Here is a 21,838-nt window from a genome sequence, read left to right as displayed (position 1 = left end):
ATTTCTAAAAGAGCAGTGCAATCTGATACATAACTGCAGTACACATATATAAATGTTAAAATTGTACCATGTTTTCCATTTAAGATAAAAAATAAGACAGCTTTAATTCTTGAATTATTATCATGACAAATGTTTGATCAGAAAACACATGCATACTATGTAGCTTTTACTCATTCTTTGATAGTTTACTAAATGGCCTACTTTAGACTAAAGAAAGTATAAAGACACCATTCCTACCTTCAATTAACATATTCTATTTTGGGGGAAAAATCCAAATATGTGAAATAGTAACAACATTTCAGTATAAAACTAAAAGAAAGCAGAAGATAATTGACAAGTTATTAACAGGAAATGTAAGTGCTATACAAATTCAGTAGAGGAAAAAATTTATCTGTATGGGCTGACAATATGCTTCTGAGCACAGGCCTTTGACTTAGAAAAATGTGAGTTCTTCTATTTACTGTAATTTCACAAAGCAATATGCTTAACCTCTCTGAGCCTCAATTTCACCATCAATAAAATGGGAATGATGGTAATATTTACCCCATAAGGTTATTATAAGAAATGGATACATTGTATATGAAAGGATTTGGGCATCTATAAAGAAGCTATAAAATGATCATTGAGAAGGTGGTAAAAGGAATCACATCAAACTGTTACCATTAGTTTGAAAAAGCAGAGAGGGTCAGGATGTTGGAGGGAAAGATTATTAACTTTTTCTTTACATACTTTCTATTATTTGAACTTTTATAATGCTCATGCACTAGTCTTGTAACAAAAAAACGAAAGCTATATAAATACTATCTGAAGTATGCATACCTGGATGTCACAAAATATTCTAACTGTAAACACTGGTAACACTGTTCCTTTATAAATGCATAGAAATGAGACTCAGTCCTGGTTTCAATTTGAGAATTTTCTAAAATTATAAAAATTTGCCAAGCTTGGAATGATAACCAACTGAAACAGTGTTTCCTATCCATGACATTTCCAAAAAGAGCAAATTCTGTAGTCACCCAAAACCATCCATTGATTCAAACAATCACTTCGGTCAATACATTTTGAAATAATCAAGGTAAATAACATTAGTTCTCAAAGGCAAGCCTTTGTCATGTCTAACTTTGCTTTTTAGAGCCCATCACATTTTAGATATTTAACTGGTAACTTTACAGACATAGAAAAGTCCTTAGGCCATTTCCAAGTGAATGCCAAGGGCTTTCCATAAAGCCATGGCACTTTTTAGATTCAACTTGATCACAGATTAGCATTCCTAACATTAGAAGTAAGTGTGAGCTCTTTGAGGGCAGGAATCATATCTTTTTCACCTTAATGTCCGTCCCTGGCCTTGTGACTAGCACATGAGCAGGCAAGAATAAATATTTGTTGAGCTATTTGGAAGAAAGATAACTCTAAAACATTTTCCTCACCTGGAAGCCCAATGAGATGGGCATATATGCTAAGGGGAACACAACCTTTACAGTTGTTTCTGTAGGAAAATCACTTAAAATGCTTCAAAAGCAGTAAAGGTAAGTATAAAATTGAGTTCCTTGAATAAAATGTCATAAAAACACCTATTTGAGAAACAGATCTCTCCTATGTTTGAAAAAGTATAGATGTGTGAACTAAGATGAAATCATGGAGCAGGCTGATCAGAATCACCTTTCAACTGCCTTACAAAAATTCCCAAGGCATGTTTCCTCAATATAAATAGAAGAGGGCAGAGGAAAGGCTTTCACTATTTGTGGCAGGAACAAGCCCACACCTGGAATGCTGGATTCCTGGCTGACTATTGTCCCACTGGCTCATGGCTCCTCTATGATGATTCCTGAATAAACATATAGATACTCAAAAAAGACAGACTTGGTATCCACATGTAACAAGACTATTAAGTAGTATATAGTCACACTTGCATATTTCCAGTATTATGTAATAGTGTAAAGCAGTGACAGGGAAAAAAGGAGTTGCGGCACACTGGGCTTGCTCAACCACTATGGAATAGGCCCTGAAAACACAAGTATGGAGGCAGAAGTACAGTGATATCAACTAATTCTTCTGAATTTCCATTTATGAGTTAAATCTCTCTATGAATGATATACCTAATGCTAATCTCTTAATTCCATCCTAAACTGCTGGATAATTCATTTTTATCTTATTTAATCTTCCTCCCCAGGTGAGCAGGGCTTATAATAACTTTTGAACACTTTAATGGTATGTTAATTCAAGAGAAGACATTTAATGAAAAGCAAATGCTTTAAGACACTTCTCACTTGAAGCCTTTGGAAATATTCAACCCAACACATTTTAAAGAGAGAGATTTTTCTGCTTCTAAAAAGTATTGCAGAAGGTCAGTAGAAATGAATTGCTTTGGCTGTAATTCTTTAAAGAATTCTAAGTTTCTTAGTTTGGCTACTCAAATTAAATTTGGAAGCTACCTAGAAATTTTTTCACATTTTGATCTCTAGAAGGGCTATTAATCAAGCTCTTGTTTGAGGCAACTCGAACTTCAGTCAGAATACTATTGAGTGGAAGTCAGAGAGCTGTATAATCAGAATACGCAACAGTATATATAATTGAAAACATCAGCAAAAGAAGAAAAGTAGATGCCAGCAGACTGGCATCTATGTTATAACGTGTTGTCAAGCGCTGCTTGGCAAATTTCAACAGATTTAATTAACCAGCGATGAAACTAAGCAGTAGAATACCATTAAAACAAAAGTATTAACACAGAATCAGGAATTACCAGTGAAAAACGGTGCTGCACCTAGTAGCATGGATCTACCAGAGGCAATTTGTTAGGAGACCAGAGTCATTATTTCATAGTGGAGGCTTGAAATCAAAACTTTTAAGTTTCTTTAGGTCAAGCTATAGCACAGCATTCAGAGAGCCAGCCAAAATAGCTGAGGAAGGCCACATGTGGAACTAATTACTCATGGAGAGGCCATGACAAAGAACATTTCTCCAGACTTTTCATGGGGGCTTCACTTTCAGGAAGTTGCTATAATTACTGTTCAAGTCTAGATCAGCCTGCAAGCCGCTGACAGATCCAACAGACAGGAGGAGGAGGGAAAGAGAGAGAGAGAGAGAGAGAGGGAGCGGGAGAGAGAAAGAGAGAAAGAGAGAGAGAGAGAGAGAGAGAGAGAGAGAGAGAGAGAGAAAGAACTTATCTACCCTTTCTGAAGAGTGAATTACCAGAAAATAAAGTACCACAGGAAAGCTCAAAAAAGGTTTCCAAATGAGCTCTGGCTTCCAGAGTTCAACTTTCTGTTTACTTTTTTATCTACCCTCTATCTTCAAATTACTTTTCTAGCCTGGATCGGACAGCAAATTTGTACTTCTACACTAACTCACTTTCAGTTGGCCACAGCAGAACTGTACATCTCGACTCTTTTTTTTCAGCTTTTCCATACTGGGGCCCACTTCCTGCCCAGTTGAGGAAAAAAATCTGGCCTGAAGATGAAATGACTGCTTAACATTACACTAAAACATCTGGTACCATTTTATGCACAGACCCATGTCTGAGAGCAGGCGATTCTAGCGGTCTCTCCAGCGGCACAGCGCATACCCAAACCTCCCCAGGGTGACATCATCCCATATATGGACTCTCCAGCCCAGCCCTCCCCCTTTTCCTGGTCCTAAATTCATTGCCAGTTCCCCAGTCTGCAGCAAATGTGCCACGTCAAGACTGGAAATCACAGCCCTTGAGTCTCAGTCGGGGCAGCAGAATTCAGGGGGGGAAGCCGAATGCAACCCCTTTTTCCCAAAGACCGGAGAGGATTTTAAGTACATAGATGGAAGCTTCTGGAGATCCTGCTCCGTCGCCCCAGTGTTCAGACTACCTGTTCAGGACAATGCCGTTGTACAGTAGTCTGCACATTGGTTAGACTGGGCAAGGGAGAGCAACGCCATGGACAGCTGGGGACAAAAGTTGCTGTTTCCGAGGAGAAGACATTTGTTTGCCCCTTTTTTGAATCTCATATCCAGTGTTTTTCTTCACAGGTTTTGCACAGTAGGGACCAGGAAGCCCTCGGGACACTGCCGAGAAAGGACTGCTCGAGGGAAGACCTGTGGGTAAGGCCTTCTTGACTGCTCACCTGGGCTATGACCAGGAGAGCCTAGGTGGGGAGCCAATGATTTGCTTTCACATGTGAGAGAAACTGAGGTATCTGCATGACAGATAGGTCTGCATTTAATTTTAAAAAAGCAACAATGTGTGGTACATAGTGGTTTACTAGATGTTATTCAATTTCTAAAGAGTTTAACTATTTTCTTAAGTTTAAAGGTTTTCCCACTTCAAAATGAAATATGAAACACACCCCAGACACTTAAGAATAATTTAATGAGGCTGGTTTTCAATTGTTGAAATTGATAATCCAGAGACCTAAAAACTTATTCGAATGAGGGCTGTAGTATAACTTTTAGCATCCCAGGATTGAATCCATTTTGCCCCAAAGAATACTTGCTATTATTAAAATGCTATATGAATAGTGCTTTTCTTAAATTTTATATAATATAAACATCAGGAATAATAGTATCTAACAATAAAAGAAGAGGCTGCCAAGTTTTTGCCTACCAGACAATGCAGATGGGACTGGTCCAGAAAAGAGCACCAACCCAGAACTTATTGAGTCAGCAATAAATAAATCGGAGAATAAAAACCTCTATGTTCAGATATCACAATATATATCTCTGTATTGCATTTTTTAAAAAATCCAAGAATGGTTGATAACTGCTGGTCAGCTGAGCCCTTGTGGCTATATTTTACAAGGCTTCTACTTCTCTGAGCACTTAAAATGATAAGGTACTTTGTCTAGAAACCCACTGATAAAAAAGGAATTTGTAAACGAAAGCAAAGTTTTCTTTGGTCAGTTTCCAGCTGTCCTGGGGGTGAAGGAGGGTGGAGAGGGGGAGGAAGGTGGGAGGGAGGAAAACCCTCAAGCTGAATGAAATCCCAATAGAGAGAATAATAGAGAAAGTCTGGGTTGCAATATGATGCATGCTGAACTTTAGAGATGGGTTCCTTAAAGAACGTTCTGGAAAAAAATGTTACTGCCTCAACCCCCATTTATATCTACCCCCAAACAATTCTATATAATGAAAACATCTGTTCTCTAGGCTTTTGTGTGAATCTAACCCTTTTATCCTCCTTTAAATTCTGTAAAGTTACATTGGTTCCTTAACAAATCCTTTTCTAAATCATACATTTTGCAACAACAATTCAAACATTGTCACAAGTTCTCTTTGGCAAAACGTTTTATTACCAAAGATTCCCCACGTTATCTTTGGTCAAGACAATTTATTTTAAAAATTACCCCTTTGATCATTCCAAAACTGGTACAAAAGTTTTCTCTTTTATTCATGGTTTTTAGTTAAAATATAAAAAGGATTTATTTTAGCTATTTTCTCCAGTTAGATGATACAATGTCATCCTTTTTTTTTCTTCTATTGTATCTTGGAGGCTTCCAGATTAATTATTTTTAATAAAATAAGTAAGATTTTAAAACTCTATAGTTTTTTTTACATAGGAAAATTGAAAAAATCTATTAGGTAACTTTATGGGAGCTTATTTTTTTAAGAAATATATTTTTACTAATTGATATAGTTACTAAAGAAGATAGCTATAAGGTACTTTGGCAATATTTAAGATTTTTCAAATTTGGGGGTTTTGTTTGTTTTTTTACTCCATAGAAATAACTGAATTTCCTAACTTGCTTTAATTTCATGTTTATTTAATTTAAATGTCTTTCTTCATATTAAGTGGTTTTTTTGTTTTAATGAAACAAACCCCCACTGGTTCCTCACCTATTTTCTCCCTCAGGATTACTTTTAGTCTGGAGACAGAGGGGACCCGATGGTGTCCTTGGCATAAGTACAGGAGTAGGAACATAAGAATTAATTTCCAAAAGGGATAGCCGAGGAGCCCCTGCACGTGCTCAGTGAGCTCTGGCAACTCATTTTTAATGCAAACTTTTAACAAATAGGAAGGAATAGTACGTCTTTTTAAATTCATGAACTAAGTTAAAAATCAAAAGTAAAAGCTCACTTTATAAACCACTGCTGACTGAAGGAAGGATAGTAGTTTATGCGCTGGTATACATACTAACATGTATACACACACATATCGTAAAATAACCTTATCTATTTCCAGAGTAATTAGAATAATGTTTAACTTTCTTTTGATATTACTTTGTAAGGAAATATACAAATGTTTTAGGGATCATGGGATCTATTCCAGAGGAAACTAACCAACAATGAACAACTTCTACTAAAACTACCCCTGGATGTAATGGTAAGTGTAAGTATTAAAATTAAATATTGTACAATCGTCAGAAAGAGAAAATTGCAAGGCCTGTCCAAACTGTAATTCATAGAAACTTAGTAGTTATTTTGCATTTTAGCGCATGGTGATTGATAAGTTAGACCAGGTACTGAGTTAAAAGGAAAAATTTTTCCGCTAAGAGAAGGAAATTCAGAGCCTTAGCTTTAACACCATCATTTCTTAATTGGAAAAGGATCAACATAAAACAGTTTATTTACATTTTCAACTCCCACTGCTTTTTTAAGCCATAGATCTCAAAACCAAAGAAAATTTATTTACAGTGGGACAAAATTTCACACTGATCACTTTCTTGCAATTAGTTAATAGGTTTAATGTCCTTCCTGCTTGGTATTTGAGCTTTCGGCCAAGATAATATGTTTATATTTTTTAAAAACCAAAATATACTATCTACCCCCACCTCTCACCCTACAGACCACCCAAGTTTTTCACTTTGTGGGAAAGAGTTCAGGCACAAAACTCCTAAGGAAGGAATTTTCTCCCCCCACCCCCTTTTTTTTTTTCCCCGGTTGAAGTCTTAAAGCTGTTATAGGACATAAAAAGAAAATACAACTTGGTAATGTAGAAAAGTTCACTCACCCACCAGAGTCCATCCTTACTAAAGAGAAGCCAAAGCTTTTGATTACTCTACAAGAGATTTGCTCTTCTCTGAGGAGACTATCCCACCCATCTCAATAATGTCTAAATAATAGCTAAGAGACCATCACTCATAAATCCCAGCTTAAAATAACTAGAAGTCAGGCTTTAACCTAAGAAAAGACAGGAAATTCCTGAGTAAAGATTGAAACTTTCTTACTTGGTTTCTTCTACCTTTTAACCTCGGTGTGCTACAAATTATTTAGGTAGAAATATTTATCAATTTTTTGAAGATCTCTTATTAAGAATTTTTATCAGTTTTAATAAATAGAGATAAAGAAGTAAATTAAAGAAAATAATTAAATCTTAATTTTGAATTTCCTGACTTAACTGTGACAGCCAGTTTTCTGGAGTTGATTTGGTTTAATTTTGCTGTAGAAGACTTAGAATATAATTCTATTTTTGCATTTCTTTCTTAAGATAATAAACAAAAGACAAAAAGGAGGTGTAATAACCGTATTAAAAAATACATGGTATGATAACAATATAAATAGCTTTTTTATATTTTACCTAGTATATTAAGTGATAATGAATTAATATTTACTGTACAGTTTAGAAGATAGAAAAAAGTCTTAAATGTTTTTTCAGTCTTCCATCAGGTTCAACATAACCAAAAAGTGTGCATATGCCACATACTTACTAAAATTGTGTTTTTAAAATCTACTAGAAACATAAATTGTCCAAAAGTCTTATGAGTAGAATAAAATCATTTTTCAGCAAGATTTTTTCCCTCCTGAAAAACAGTTATGGTTTTTCAGGCTCAAATACATTGGGTATCTTGGTTTAATAGAACTGCTTCATATTAAAGGATAACATGAACTCACAAATATTTCTTTCTATTTTTTCAGGTTGCATGCATCATTCCTTTAATTGAGCAGAGTTAACTGGATCAAATTATTTATGGGAGAGAGAGGGAAAGCTATACAGAATTACAGTAATTTTAAATTTCCACCAATATACTCTTTGTAAGTGAATCACTCCATAAATATTTTCTGTTGCACTGAATGCAGCAACAATAACAAAATAGTTTCTTAAGGTATTTGTTTTTGCATACTCTGGCCTTGTAATTATTTAAACAGCAGCCAAGTTTAGTGATGTTTTTTATTCTGTCAAGAAAAAAAAAATAAGTCCTCTACTCAGAAGTGATGACCAGAAACAGAATCTGACATTTATTTTTTGAAATTAAATAAATAAATGGAAAGTTGCATTTATCAACTCTTTGTTAAAACTGTACCATATCTAATCACTGCATAAAAGTTCAGATGTGTAGAATACTGTCATTTTTTTCAGTCTCTAAAAACTATTTTGCTCTCCATAAACTTTCTATTTGCTATTTTCTCAGAATTTTACAATTAAAGCAAAATAACAAACTACTTGTTTTCCTTAAAATTCTTTGAAAAAATCCCTAAGTACACATTCCTTGGACAATAAGGTTTTGTTTTGTTTTTTAAAATTCTATTTATTGGAATTTTGAATATCTGGATATTTTATTTTTTAAAGAGCAGGGAAATTTGTTAAATACCTCTACGGAAGTGAATTGATCATTTATATTAAAATAACCAGTAGAATTATTCTCAAGTCACCAGAATTAAATTTTCTAACTGTATATTTAACACCATTAATTCTTTCTTATATGAATTTTAAGGAAATTTTCCAGAGGGTCTGGTTTTACTTTTTAGATACGAAATGAAGCTTTCTCTTCTGTGTTTAAGGTACTATTTTGTAACTGCACTGCACTAACAATGTCCAATATACATTGTGAGCATCACTGTGGGTAACAACTTTTTAGCTTATACCCTTTTGATTCATGGCACAGCCCTGTAGTTAATTAAGAGGAGGAAAACTTAAGCTCACAACTGCTTTTTATTTGGTTTTCAAATCCATACTTTAAAACTTTGCATTAAAAAAATATGAGAAATTTATATAAGTTCCTGTTGCGTAATAAAATATTGATAAAAATACATCCCCTTGTCAAAATCCCACTAACAAAGCATCAGATACCAAAGTCCATTTGTTGCATTGTCGAATACATTAGGCTCATTAATTATTTTGAAAATGGCTGCCATTTCCATGTAAATGACAAGTTTCTTTTTCATGGGCTAGATTATGGTACTTACCTATTACAAGAAACATGTATAAACATAGTCTTTATCTTTAACTTCAGTTTTAAAATATGCAGAGTTTTGTGAAGAGGAAAAACATCTGGTTCAATTACTCTGAACTCTGACTGCATGTGGGCCAGTAGTAATATGAACTGGATTTAAGAATAAACCTTGTGTTTAGTCTTTTTTGTTGTTGTTTTATCCTTAAAATTTCAATGTGAGTTTTCTGCTCTGTCAATTATCCATGTTAGCACATTTGGAATGAATGTATAAGTGTACTTTCTGAATAAAGTCAAAAGTCTAACTTGTTTTTAGTTCCATAATGTTTTAATGTTTAATTCTATTGTGTGTTTTTCTCCCTTTCCCCTGACCCTCCAAAATCACCAAATCTGGAAAACAGACTGATTGTATCTGCCCATGAGCAAAGGAAACCTGAAGGAACCAAGGGCCTGGCTGGACGGAGTTGTCATGTGTCTGCCTGTCTACACTTGCTGTGCAGAACATCCGCTCACCTGTACAGCAGGCACAGACAGGCAGTCACATGACAACCCAGCCTGAATGACAACCAGCCATTGAAAGAAAGCAGCCCTCACACCATAGCATCTACACCAAGAGCTACAACCAAAATGAGGGGCGCGGGGCCTGGGGTTTTAATTTGTTGGTTTCTTAACTCTTATGTATTATTATTTTGATTCAAATATTGAAACCCACCAAAAGTAAAGTGAGTGGTGCTTATGAAATATAATAAAACCCATTTCTGAAAATGTTCCTGTGCTTTCTATAGTTCTCTTTTCCTAATCGTTGTCAGTAAATTACTACCCTTGACATTTATTGTACACAGCTTTTGAGCAGCACCCCCAAAATGAATGTAACAAAACAATATAACCTCAGTCTGATGTTTGACAGAATAAGTGATTCTAACAATTCTACTCCAAAAACTAAGTTTAGTTTTCTATACCATCATGACTTTTTAAGACACAGAGATGAAGAAAAGAAAAAGAGTGAAGAGATAATATTCCAGGGAATAATGTATTTTGAGTTAACAAACTCCGCCAGTTTGGGACTGGGTGAAACACAGTGAAAAGAGTATTTATTTCCAACATAATTTTCAAATGTATTAAAATATTTGCCTCTCTTCTTTTGATATATACAAAGCTGAAATTGAAGCTTTGATATTTCCAAATGTCATGATGTACATGATTTATTACTGCCATTGTTAAATTAAGAAATTAAGAAGGAAGTACAGTTCTAAGGGTGGAATTTACAGGGCCAATGCATTCACTTGGAATACATGCTCCCATTCACTGTAAACTTTCAAACTCTTGAAATGTTCAGGCAATTCAATTATTTTCAAAAAGAACAAGGAAAGCTATTAATGGATATGCAGTGTATAATTTTGCCATATCTTTTGAGAATATGTCAAAACTTTATACACTGTGAACTAGAGTGAAATGATCAGGGTTGGCTTGTTTATATGAATATTTCAAATATTCAAGGGTAAAAAATGGGGAGATGGGTAAAATTAAAAATTTGTCAACTTTGGTTTGGTTCACTAACATGTCAACTTCAGTATTTAAAATTAATTTTCATCTTTCTTAGAAAGATTCTGGTCAAACTTTAAAAAATACTGCACAAGGCTACCCAAAATTTTTGCTTTTTTAAATCTAACTAAACATTTCAAGTGTATATTTTGGATTAAAGCAAATTATTTTTATTCAGATATTTCATTTTTAAAATGAAAGATTTAGTCATAAGGATAAAAACTCCCCGAGGTTCAAAATTTTTATTATTATTTGATATTTTACCAAACCTGACACCATAGTTTCTTAAAAACAACAACAAAAACAAAAACAGTGATTGGGTAAAACTAATAAGTAAAAATATGATTAAGGCTAAATTCTTGCATTTACAATCTGGCCTAAGGAAATATGTCATCTGCTAAAACATGCTATTGCAAAACACATTATGAAATGAAGGTTTTTACCTTAAAGAAGAGTCCCATGACTAGCAAATAAAGTCCTAAACAATAGTTCACAAAATGTAAAATATAAACAGGAAGACAATATAAAAATGTCTCACAATATTTGCATAAAATCACCCAGTTGTAAATGCTTTATACAACCTGTAGCAAACGCCTCCGACAGGAGTCTGCATATGGATCATCCTATTGGACCCTGCAAGGCAGTGCCAGGACAGTGCTTGAGAGCTCTCTGGCTGACACAATAGCTGGGTCATAACATAAAGGAGACTGTTCCATTACACCAAGCTCCAAAGGGAAAGCTAAGGAGGCCAGGCCAGCGCAGTCATCCTGTAGTGAACCACTCCAGGATGACGTTTCAAATAATTTTCCCTTAAAACATGAGGTTAACATATTGGTATTACATTCTTTTTACTTAGCTTGAAAGAATGTCATATATATATATATATATATATATATATATATATATATATATATAAATTCATTAAATGAGGTACATTTAAAAATTTTACTCTTCCAGGAAACGGTAATATAAAGGGTAATATTTTTCTTCCAATATAAACTTCTGAGTACAACAAATAATACATATGAGGGAATGGGTGTGGGTTTATAAGTATTTTTAATAAATTTGAAATAGCATTTACCATTATGGTTTGTTGAATATATTTTTCAAAAGTATAAATCTTTGCATAATTCTAGAACTTGGAAATGTTTACATGAAATAATCCCACATTAAAAGCATAACACAAGATAGCTTATGTATATGAAAAAGCACATGCACAACTATGATCATGAAGAATTTAAAGTAACATAAATCTTTTAAAGTTTAATATTTATTGAGACTTTTTTAAAATAAAAAATATCTAAATTTTGGCTAACTAAAACAACTCAGCAAGGAGTGTGACTAGTGTTCACAGGGTCAATCCTGACCTCCTCACAGGGAGCATGCAGACCTAGCAGGAAACAGAATCTTGAAAGTCTAAGTGCAAATGGAAGGAGCTGAAGATTTCTATAACCTCCGTCTCACAACTTTCACCATCCAGGGACATAGCTGTCACTTCGTTTCCTATTACCAAAGTTACATGTGTCATCTGTTACAGTTACATAATAAAAACAATACTAAGTAAATATCCCTATAAGGGAATTATATAATCTCCTTATCAAGCTTTCCAAACACATCAACCCACAAAAATGAGGCCTGTAATTTTTTGAGTCCAAAGAATGTCCTTATTTCAATGCAGATTTTGGATTTTCTTCAATACTGTAAGGTTAGTACATTTCCACTGGAAACGCTTCTGTTGAATTACCCTACTTTCCTAGGAGTATTCCATTATGATTTTAATCTTCATGTTGGACTACCTAAATGGAATAAATATTGGCTATGTACTACCATTGTTCATTAACTAGCAATCCCTTTTTTTTTTCAGAGATTTCAACTACCATTTACACATTTCTCATTGATACCAAGAAAAATAAGACTCTTTTCTCCTTGAATCAGAATATTCTATTCTTTTAAATTTTGTATTTTGGAATAATTTAAATAAAAGCCGTCACATTGTTTTTTCAAATCTGATTTTAAAGATTAATGTAGAACTATCTGAATCCACAATCTTTTTGAAATGATAGTTTCTATTTTATTCCAATGCCTTGCCCTTTTCTAAATCCCTCCAAAGAACTGTGTAACAGGGAGATCAGCTTGTGCTTTGTGACCACTTAGAGGGGTGGGAGGGAGGCTCAAGAGGGAGGGGATGGGGGAACATATGTATATGTATAGCTGATTCACTTTGTTGTAAAGCAGAAACTAACACACCATTGTAAAGCAATTATACCCCAATAAAGATGTTTAAAAAAAAATAAAAATAAAAAATAAAAATAAAAACATAAGGTCTTAAAAATAATGGCTGGAAGCTAAGAATGAAGTCCATAACTTGCAGGGACACAATCAACATAGTTGCATTATTGCCTCTAGCAACATTCTGCACACTCGACATAGAAAAAGAGAAGGTAAGTGGGAACTGATCCAGGGCTCTGGACCCAAGTGACCTAAGTACCTGGGTGTAAAGATGTTGAAGGTTTGGGGCAAGAGAGTAATTTGGGTGATCATCCATTTAATCTAGGCCAGGCAGAGAAATGAGGCCAGGAGGGGGCTAATAGAGAGGCAGAAAATGCAAGAAAAAAAAATGTCAGCTACTATGTAGATAAAGGCAAGAATAGAGTTTGGGGAATTTAAGAGGATGTGAAGCAATAAACTGCCTGATCTTATTGGCACCACTGGATTCACCTCTCAAAGATGCAACACTATTTCTAGAAGTATTGAACGTTATAGCCAAAACAGATATTTATTAAATATCATTTAGTCCAGCGAATATAGTCAAGTAAGCTATATGGAAATTATGATCTACTAAGAACAGTTAAAATGAAATTTGCAAAGAATTGACATAAAAAGTAATTAGAAGAGATTATTACATTCTATGACATTAGTCATTTTAATTGCAATAGGCTTTCTCACTTAGAGAGAAAAAGAGGATTACAGCTGCCGTGCTGTGAGTACACATGGCCTAGATCCCTTCATAGGAATCCATGGAAGTGTGTTCAGCACTGAAAGCTGTCAGCAAGTAGCTGTCATAAAAAAGTTTAAGAAGCTCTGGTCCAATCCCAACCCCTCCTGGGGGGAAAAAAAGAAGCATATTTGCCAAAAATGGACTTTTTTCCCCAATGACAAACAGCTCAAAATAAGAATTAAGAAAAAGTAATTCCTAATGTACTTTTTCACAGAAGAATTGAGGGAGAGAGAAATCACAAAATCAAGGAGAAACAGTGGAACAAAATAAGAAAAGGCAAGCACTAAGGAAAAATGATCAGAACACAAGAGATAACAAAACTAAAGGGGGGACTTCCCTGGTGGTTCAGTGGCTAAGACTCTGCACTCCCAATGCAGGGGGCCAGAGTTTGATCCCTGGTCAGGGAACTAGATCCCACATGCCGCAACTAAAGACCCCACATGCCACAACAAATATCCCACACGTGGCAACGAAGATCCTGCGTGACACAACTAAGAACCAGCACGGCCAAATAAATAAATAAATGAATATTTTAAAAACAAAAAAGAAAGAATACTAAGGGGAAATTAATATAACAAAACAAAGGAAAGTAGGGAGAAAGAGAAGGCAAAGACTAAATAATATAATTTGAAAAGAATGTTAAGCCAAATGTGATTGATTATAGTCTCTTCATAGAGAAAGATATGTTAATTTTATATTCAAATCTAAAATTCCCAAAATAAATCTATCAACATTTGGTACAATAGCCATTTACAGCCTCTTAGTGTTTGAATGTCAAATTCTGTCTTGAGTGTCCAAGTGAACAAGAGCATAATTATGTGACTGGAAGGGACCTTGAGAGCTGAAAGGCCATGTCTTACTTGTAAGGCTTGAGGCAAACCAGTTTTTAATATGTATTGCTGTAAATATCACCCAAGCTTCTTTTGCCAGATATAGATACTTTGAAAGTGGAATAAGGAGAGTGGAGTAGCTCAGCCTCTCCTCTTAAAGGCAAGCCTATTCTAGAGAGTATATGTTCTAGTTAGGTCCTCCACACTATGAAAAGTCAGGCCTTCTCAGGCTTGGCAAAACCTGTATGTTAGGGACAAATTCAGACTTTAACATCTGGCCAGCACACTGGATCATAAAATTAATACACAGACAAGGAATAAAATTATGGGAAGAAAACAGTACATGTGGAAAAGTTCTAATGTGGCCAAAGCTCTGGGCCTTGAACTTTGTGAGCAGGGCATTTTGACCTTGGCCTTATTTATGGTAGACCATACAAGTTTTTCTCAGGTTTGCAGCTGGCTTTTAACTGTTGCAGCCTGTGTGTGGAATTTGTAACCACAGACTATTTGATATTTTGATCTTGGTAGATTACAAAAGGCTTTAACCATAGGTGAGTAGCTGCTTCTATAAAGGTAAAGTTCACACACCGCAGGGCTGACGTTGGTGGATCTGCAGAGCTGCATAGGCTCAGCAAGGGCACAGGCCAGGCAGGTCACTCAGCTGGTTGGGAGGGACCTACCTTTGCGAGCACAGGCATCCACAGGAAATAGGCTGCTTATCCTTGAATTTGGCTGGCAGAGATTTTCCTAAACAGGTGTGCCTGGGGCAAGGGTTCAACTATAGGGAGAAAAGTCTTTCTAAATACAGGCCTGATAGGCCTCAGGAGGGAGAATTAGATTTACTATGTTTAAACTGTAAGGCAACTGAAGTCCATATGTATATCACAGAGCACTCTTGAGGTTCTAGGTTTATTTTATTAGGTGGGAAGTAGGAAGGGTTAGATTAGCTGCCCTTAGTCCCATACTTTACCCTGGATCAGGGCAAGAAGTGAACTGTGGAGAGCTATACTTAACTTGTGTTGCTTACTGACAGACTCAAGAGTCAATCCCACCTGCCACCCCAGCACATGTTTTCAAACTCTCTCTGGATTATATAAGCAGGAGAAAGTTTCCTTAGGAGGCCCAGGCTTCTAGATGAAGAAATGATGTAACAAGAGACAGAAAGAGAAACACAAAAGCAAAAGGGAAGTAAAAATTACAAGGTTTTGAATATGCTGCACAGGAGAGGAAGGTAACTCAGACAAGACCTGGTGACTGGGGCTGCCATGGCTGCAAAGTGCTAAACTTTGCAACAGCAATGTTTCAAGTGTTTTTCTCCAAGACTGGATAGATGGATGGCTTTCCCCCTTTATGGTAAGTGCGTAGTGGCAAAATTAACCTCTTAGGGAGAGATTTCCCCCAATAAATTTATAGGTTCACAAACTAGAAAAAACTGCTTGACAGCCAGGTAGGGCTAAAACCAGGCTCTGTCTGCCCTCTCTCATTCATACCTCTGAATGTTTGCTATAGTAGGTGGCTATATCTAGGAAAAGGGTCTGGGAACATAGTGTAGCCTAAAGACTAGGGAGTCTATTTGTCTTATTAAATTTGGTTGCTGTGGAGCTGGTGCTGGGATTATCTTTTGTGTCCCACTCTTTGCTTTATTCATGAAGTAAGGAACACAAGAGATTATTTCAACTTCCAAAGCCCAGAAGGAACAACCCATTCTTATGGAGGCCAGCTCAGAGTATATAGCTGCTAAAAGAACCCCAACTCCACCTGGACAAGAGAACCACTTTGGCTGAAACCCAGAAAGTAAGAATTGGGGGAGGACTTTAATTTGATGTTCCACAAGTATCTTAGACATTGCAAATTCCTTTGGAAATGTAATCTTTGGACTTTAATTTCTGAGAATTCCATAGTATGAGGGGGTTCATAGTCACATTGAGGACACATCTATTTTCTTGACATTTTATTACTGGGTGTAATGTATTAGACTATATTAATGATGTCATGTGATCATTGCAGAATCTCTGATAGGCTAGCGGAACAAAATGGCTGCATGTAATTTGAAACAGGAAATAAAATAGGGAGGAAACATGACTGGGGAACAAACCAGCCTTGGAGTGAATTTTATCGATGCACTATTCGGACCCATCTAAGAGCCCTCTATCCACTAGTGGTCCTAGCAGGATGCCCAAAGGAGCCATGATTAGCTTTGGAGGAGAGGCTTCTAGACGGTAGGAGCAGGACTGATGGACATCTCTTCCCCCAAAGCGGTCTAGCTGCACCTCTAGTTAACCACTAACTTAATGATTAAACTCAATGAAATAAAAAGTGGAGGAAGGCTGAGGAATACTGTCAGGGGGTGGGGGATGAAGAGGCCCTCCTGTTGCTTCCTCACTCATTCCACTCGTGGAACAGGAAAGTGACTTCTCAGACCAGTAAATCTAGAAGGATAAATAGAGAAGTGTAGTCCAGGGCCATTCCCTCCCCCATCCTCTCCCCTATTCAACTTGGGAGCTAGCCTGCCCACAGACAGCACACACTCTGAGGAAGAAAGGGGCTCATGCTTGCAGTTTTAAAAGATAAGTTTAATTCAGGAAAGTGTTCAAAGGTTTTTCTCCCCTAAGACACTTGATAAGTCAGCCAACCAATATGCACTGAATGCCTATGATGGACCAGGCACTGTGCTAGGTGCTCTGCCCATTTTATCACAAATGAGAGCAACCGTAACTATGCACAGTGGGCTGACATAATGTGAAAAATAGATTTTCATATCCATTGAACTTATGATTGGGATAAAGAAGCTGTGAAAACAAACAAATAAGGTAAAGCATATCTAAGGAGATTTAAAGAGTAATCAAATTAAGATACAAAATAATCAAATATTTGATGAAATATTGTTTGTTTTGTTCTTAAGACTCTATAAAATACTACTACAAATGAATTGGCTAAATGACATTTTTATGTTTGGATGTTCCTTTCATGGGTTTAACTTTCTAGGAAATCAGAGCACAGAGTTTTGTAAGTATCTGAAATAGGCAAAGAATACAGTTTGACTCCATTTCTAGGAATTCAAGAAAAATAACAATAGCTAGCATTTACTAACATTACTCTGTACCAGGAGTTGTGCTAAGAGCTCCATGTGCATTATTTCTTTTAATCCACATAGTAATCCTTTGAGGGGGGATTTCCCTATGTGACAGGTAAAGGAACTACAGTCAGGCTCCTATTGCACTGCTAACAGGCTTTCTTACATTTTGCTCTGCTGTGCAGAGCACACTCAGAGGATTCAGCACCTTAGCAGCTGAATAAAATAGAGTCTCTCCGGTGGTCCGACTTCAGAGCCCTAGCCCTTAATTCACAACACATACAAGGATGTTGGCGGCCGTACTGTTTTTAACAGCAAGCAATTGGAAACAACCTATGTGCCAAACTGGAAACTGGTTAACAGATTATGATATACTTATCTGATGTTAAATTAAGCTGAGGACAAACACCTATGCTATGATGTGAGATAACATTTTTGCAAGGGAGTGCTAACACTGGGCAGGACTCTGGAGTCAGACCATCTGGGACAGCCTCCTAGTTCCAACACTTGCTAGCTGGATGGATGACACTGGGTAAGTCTCTTTGCCTCAATTTCCTCATACATAACATGGATAATAACACCTGTAATAGCTGTTGTGAAAAATATGAGTTAATATATGTAAAGGACTTAGATCAGTATGTATTAGTATTATTAAATATGGTATTATTTTGGTTATATGTGTTAAGATAAGGATAGAAAAAAGACTGTAATATATACCAAAATGTCAACTGTGATTGAAAATTAGTGGCAAGATATAAAGTTATATTTATTTCCTCCTTCAATTTTCCTATATTTTCCTACAATTTTCATGGTATTAAAAATGCAAATTGCCATCACATTATTGCTTGCTTTGAACAGGCGATTTCTTAAGATTCCCTTTAATGTGTAATGAACACAGCATGTTGGAAAACTGAGGCAGATTGCCAATACTCGGGTAGTGAAATAACTCCACAGCACAACAGAAAAAGAAATAGTTATGGAATATAACGTGGGAAATGATCATGATGAAAGGAGCTTGACTATTTTAAATAAGGAGCTGATTTGATTGACTGAAAATATATTAACAGTGTGCAACAAAAACTGACTGAAAATAAGAAACTGATGCTTAATATTCATATCAAATCCCTTTTTTATTTGAAGATACAGCTCCCCAAAAGATAATAACTTTTTGGTTTGTCTGTAAAAATCAACCTTTACCTTAAAACACTGGTATAAGTTTAAATCCTAACCACATAAATAAAATTTTATAGGTTAAGTAGAATTCTAAGTTATTTTTTTCGTAAAATAACCTCACCAGGTAACACAAGGAGCCTCCTTACCACTTTATTTTGGACCACCCCAATCTACAAGGACTACCTCTATGGTGCCTCCATCAGCTTCCATGCATTCTGTCCCATAAAAGCACCTGAAACCCTTTCCATCGAGTCTCTTCCAGAACATTAGCCCATGCTCACATAATGAGTACGTTTTTCATGCCTCTATGGCTCACTGAGCTATTATATTATCTTGATTCTCAAAATTACTCCTGAGAAATTTCTTCCCCTCTCCTTGTTTCCCAATATTCTCCCAACTGCCTGTTTATGCATTATTTCTGCCACATGCACAGCTATTTCTGAAGAATTCACTAAGAATGAGCTGTTCATTCTCAGAATTTACTCACCTAAACCTCTACAAGATCCAGGCCATTAACCATGATGAAAATCAGGGCTCTACTTTTTTCACTTTTTTCTTGTGTATCTTTTCCATGTGCAGAGCTTCCTTTGAAGTTAATGGGAACCCTCCATGTGGAAGAGATTCCAAATGATACAAAACAGAATGAGAACTAAGCTTGTCATCTATTTCTCACATTCAAGGACAAAAATACACACACATACAAAGGAAAAGATACCACACAATTAGCAAGCTCTGAGTAGAATCTGGATATTTTACTAAAAATAATCCAGAGAGCTTCTTTAAGAGAGAAAGGAGAAGCACGTTAGTCATTATTTATTATAAAATTAGTGAGTACCTGATATATGTCAGGCAGCACACTAAAACTACAAGGATAAACAAAAACCAAAACAAAAAGCGGCCCAGTCCCTGAACTTCATGGAGCCTACGGACAAATGGCGGAATAGACACTAAGCAAAGATGCACACAGATAAATACAGAATTACTGCTGTGGCTGGTGCAGCTGCCAAGAAGTGGTTCAGTGCGTTAACAGAGCTCTGACCTGCATGGGGTATGTGAGGAGGCCTCCTTGCAGACTTTAGCACTTGCACTAACATGAAGGGTGTGGGCCAGGAGTAGGGATGGGATGGTCATAGCACAGAAAGCAAGAATGGGCCTTATGCAGGATAAGCCTGGAGAGGAGGTGAAGCATGCTTAGCCATGTAATTTATGGGAAGAAATTTGGTCTTTATCCTGAGAGGAATGGGAAGCCTTTGAAGTGTTTAAAGTAGGGCAGCAACATAAGATTTGCATCATGAAACATTTGCTTTTCTATCACTGGTCTGATAAAGAGGTTAGAGAGAGGAGAGAGAGAGGGGAGAGAGAATGCAGGGAGATCAGATAGATCTCCTAAGTCATAGACAATAATAACTTTGACAAGAGTGGTTAAAATGGGCAGAGAGAGAAGTGGACACATTTGAGAATTGTTTAGAAAGAAAAATTTAAATGACAAATGATAAATTGGAGATAAAAGAAAAGAGAGAATGAGGTGTCAAGGACAACTCCCAAGGTTTAAGTTTCTGGAAACTAGACAGACTGTGGAGGCCAATTCTCTAAGAGAGAGTAGGAGGAATATGTTAAGGGATAAGTCATGAGTTCAGTCTGGACATGTGAAGATGTGAACATGCAAAATAAACTACTGGCTATACAGAAGTCATCATAAGATACACAGATTTGTGAATTGTTGATTATCAGTGTGATTAAAACCACACGTACGAAAAAAATGACATGAAGTGAGAGTTTGAGTGAGAAGAAAAGAGGACTAAGGACTGAACCTTGAGGAAAGCCAATATATAATGGCTGGGAGGAGAGAATGAACCTACAATGGAGAGAGAAGAGTGGCTATAAGGTGGGAGAAAAAACAGAAGTCAGTAGAAGAGAATGTTTTAATAAGGCAAAAGGATTGAAAAAGTCATATGATACCATGAGGGAAAGTACGATTCAAAGTAAAAAATTATTCACTGGTTTGGGTAACATGGGGGTTATTGAAGAGAAAATATTAAAAATATTTAACAACTAGTATGGCATTATACTAGTATGACCAATCTGAAGGGGTGTGGGGGTCAAAGTACTAGGGTAGGGTACTAAAAGTCCCCTTCTGTACCAGAACTTTGCCTTCAATGTCTGGATAAGGGGGAAGTTGTAGGGATTCTGAGAGAGGAACTTCAGCATCTCTGATGATAGGCAGGCACTTGGGGGAGCAGCCAGTTATTTTCGGGTTTTTTTTTAGTTATCTTTTTCCTTTAATGGCTGGAACATTTAAAGTTTAAAGATATGCTCAAAAGGGATATCAGGGCTTCCCTGGTGGCGCAGTGGTTGAGAGTCCACCTGCCAATGCAGGGGACACGGGTTCGTGCCCCGGGTCCGGGAAGATCCCACATGCCGGGGAGCGGCTGGGCCCGTGAGCCATGGCCGCTGAGCCTGCGCATCCGGAGCCTGTTGCTCCGCAACGGGAGAGGCCACAACAGTGAGAGGCCCGCATACTGCAAAAAAAAAAAAAAAAAAAAAAAGGGATATCAGTTATATGTTTTTCAGAAAGTGTGTTAGATCACTCTAGTTTCAGAAAAACAGCAACAGAATTTTATCTGTTGATATATATTTTTTAAGTTTTCCTTAAGTATTCTCATCAGTTGACTTTTTTAAAATTAATTTTTATTGGGGTATGGTCACTTTACAATGTTGTGTTAGCCTCCACTGCACAACAAAATGAATCAGCCATACACATACACATGTACATACACATCCAAAAGAGAGGGGATATCCCCTCCCTTTTGGACTTCCCTCCCATTTAGGTTACCACAGTGCATTAGGTAAAGTTCCCTGAAAAGTATTCAATATTTGAAAAACCACTGTGGCTCCACAGATACAAGCTGGAGGTACAACCTTACCAAGCATTATTTCTGTGGCTTGATGGAGAGGGGAAGCAGCCAGATTGGAATGGATGGGGAACAGAGTTGAAGGTCTCCCATGCAACTCTGATTTCATGTAATGAATCAATACCTGTACAACATCTTCTAGATGCAGAAAAAATTTCTTCCAAAAAAATGTTTTTAAGTAAATAATTGGCCAGGGAATTCCCTGGCGGTCCAGTGGTAGGACTCTGTGCTTCCACTGC

General features: G+C 36.4%; 1 long non-coding RNA gene across 1 annotated transcript; it reads left to right on the top strand.

The window, feature by feature from the left end:
• Positions 1-3,777: 3,777 nt before the first annotated feature.
• LOC116764161 lies at positions 3,778-9,838 on the top strand. Its single transcript, XR_004352739.1, has 3 exons — positions 3,778-4,068; positions 6,212-6,286; positions 7,819-9,838. It is a non-coding gene; the product is annotated as an uncharacterized LOC116764161 (long non-coding RNA).
• Positions 9,839-21,838: the final 12,000 nt, after the last annotated feature.

Source organism: Phocoena sinus, chromosome 1 (genome assembly GCF_008692025.1).
Source record: "Phocoena sinus isolate mPhoSin1 chromosome 1, mPhoSin1.pri, whole genome shotgun sequence".
In the NCBI taxonomy this organism is placed as follows: Eukaryota; Metazoa; Chordata; class Mammalia; order Artiodactyla; family Phocoenidae; genus Phocoena; species Phocoena sinus.
Note: the sequence above shows the minus strand (reverse complement) of the source record. Positions and strands in the feature narration are given on the sequence as shown.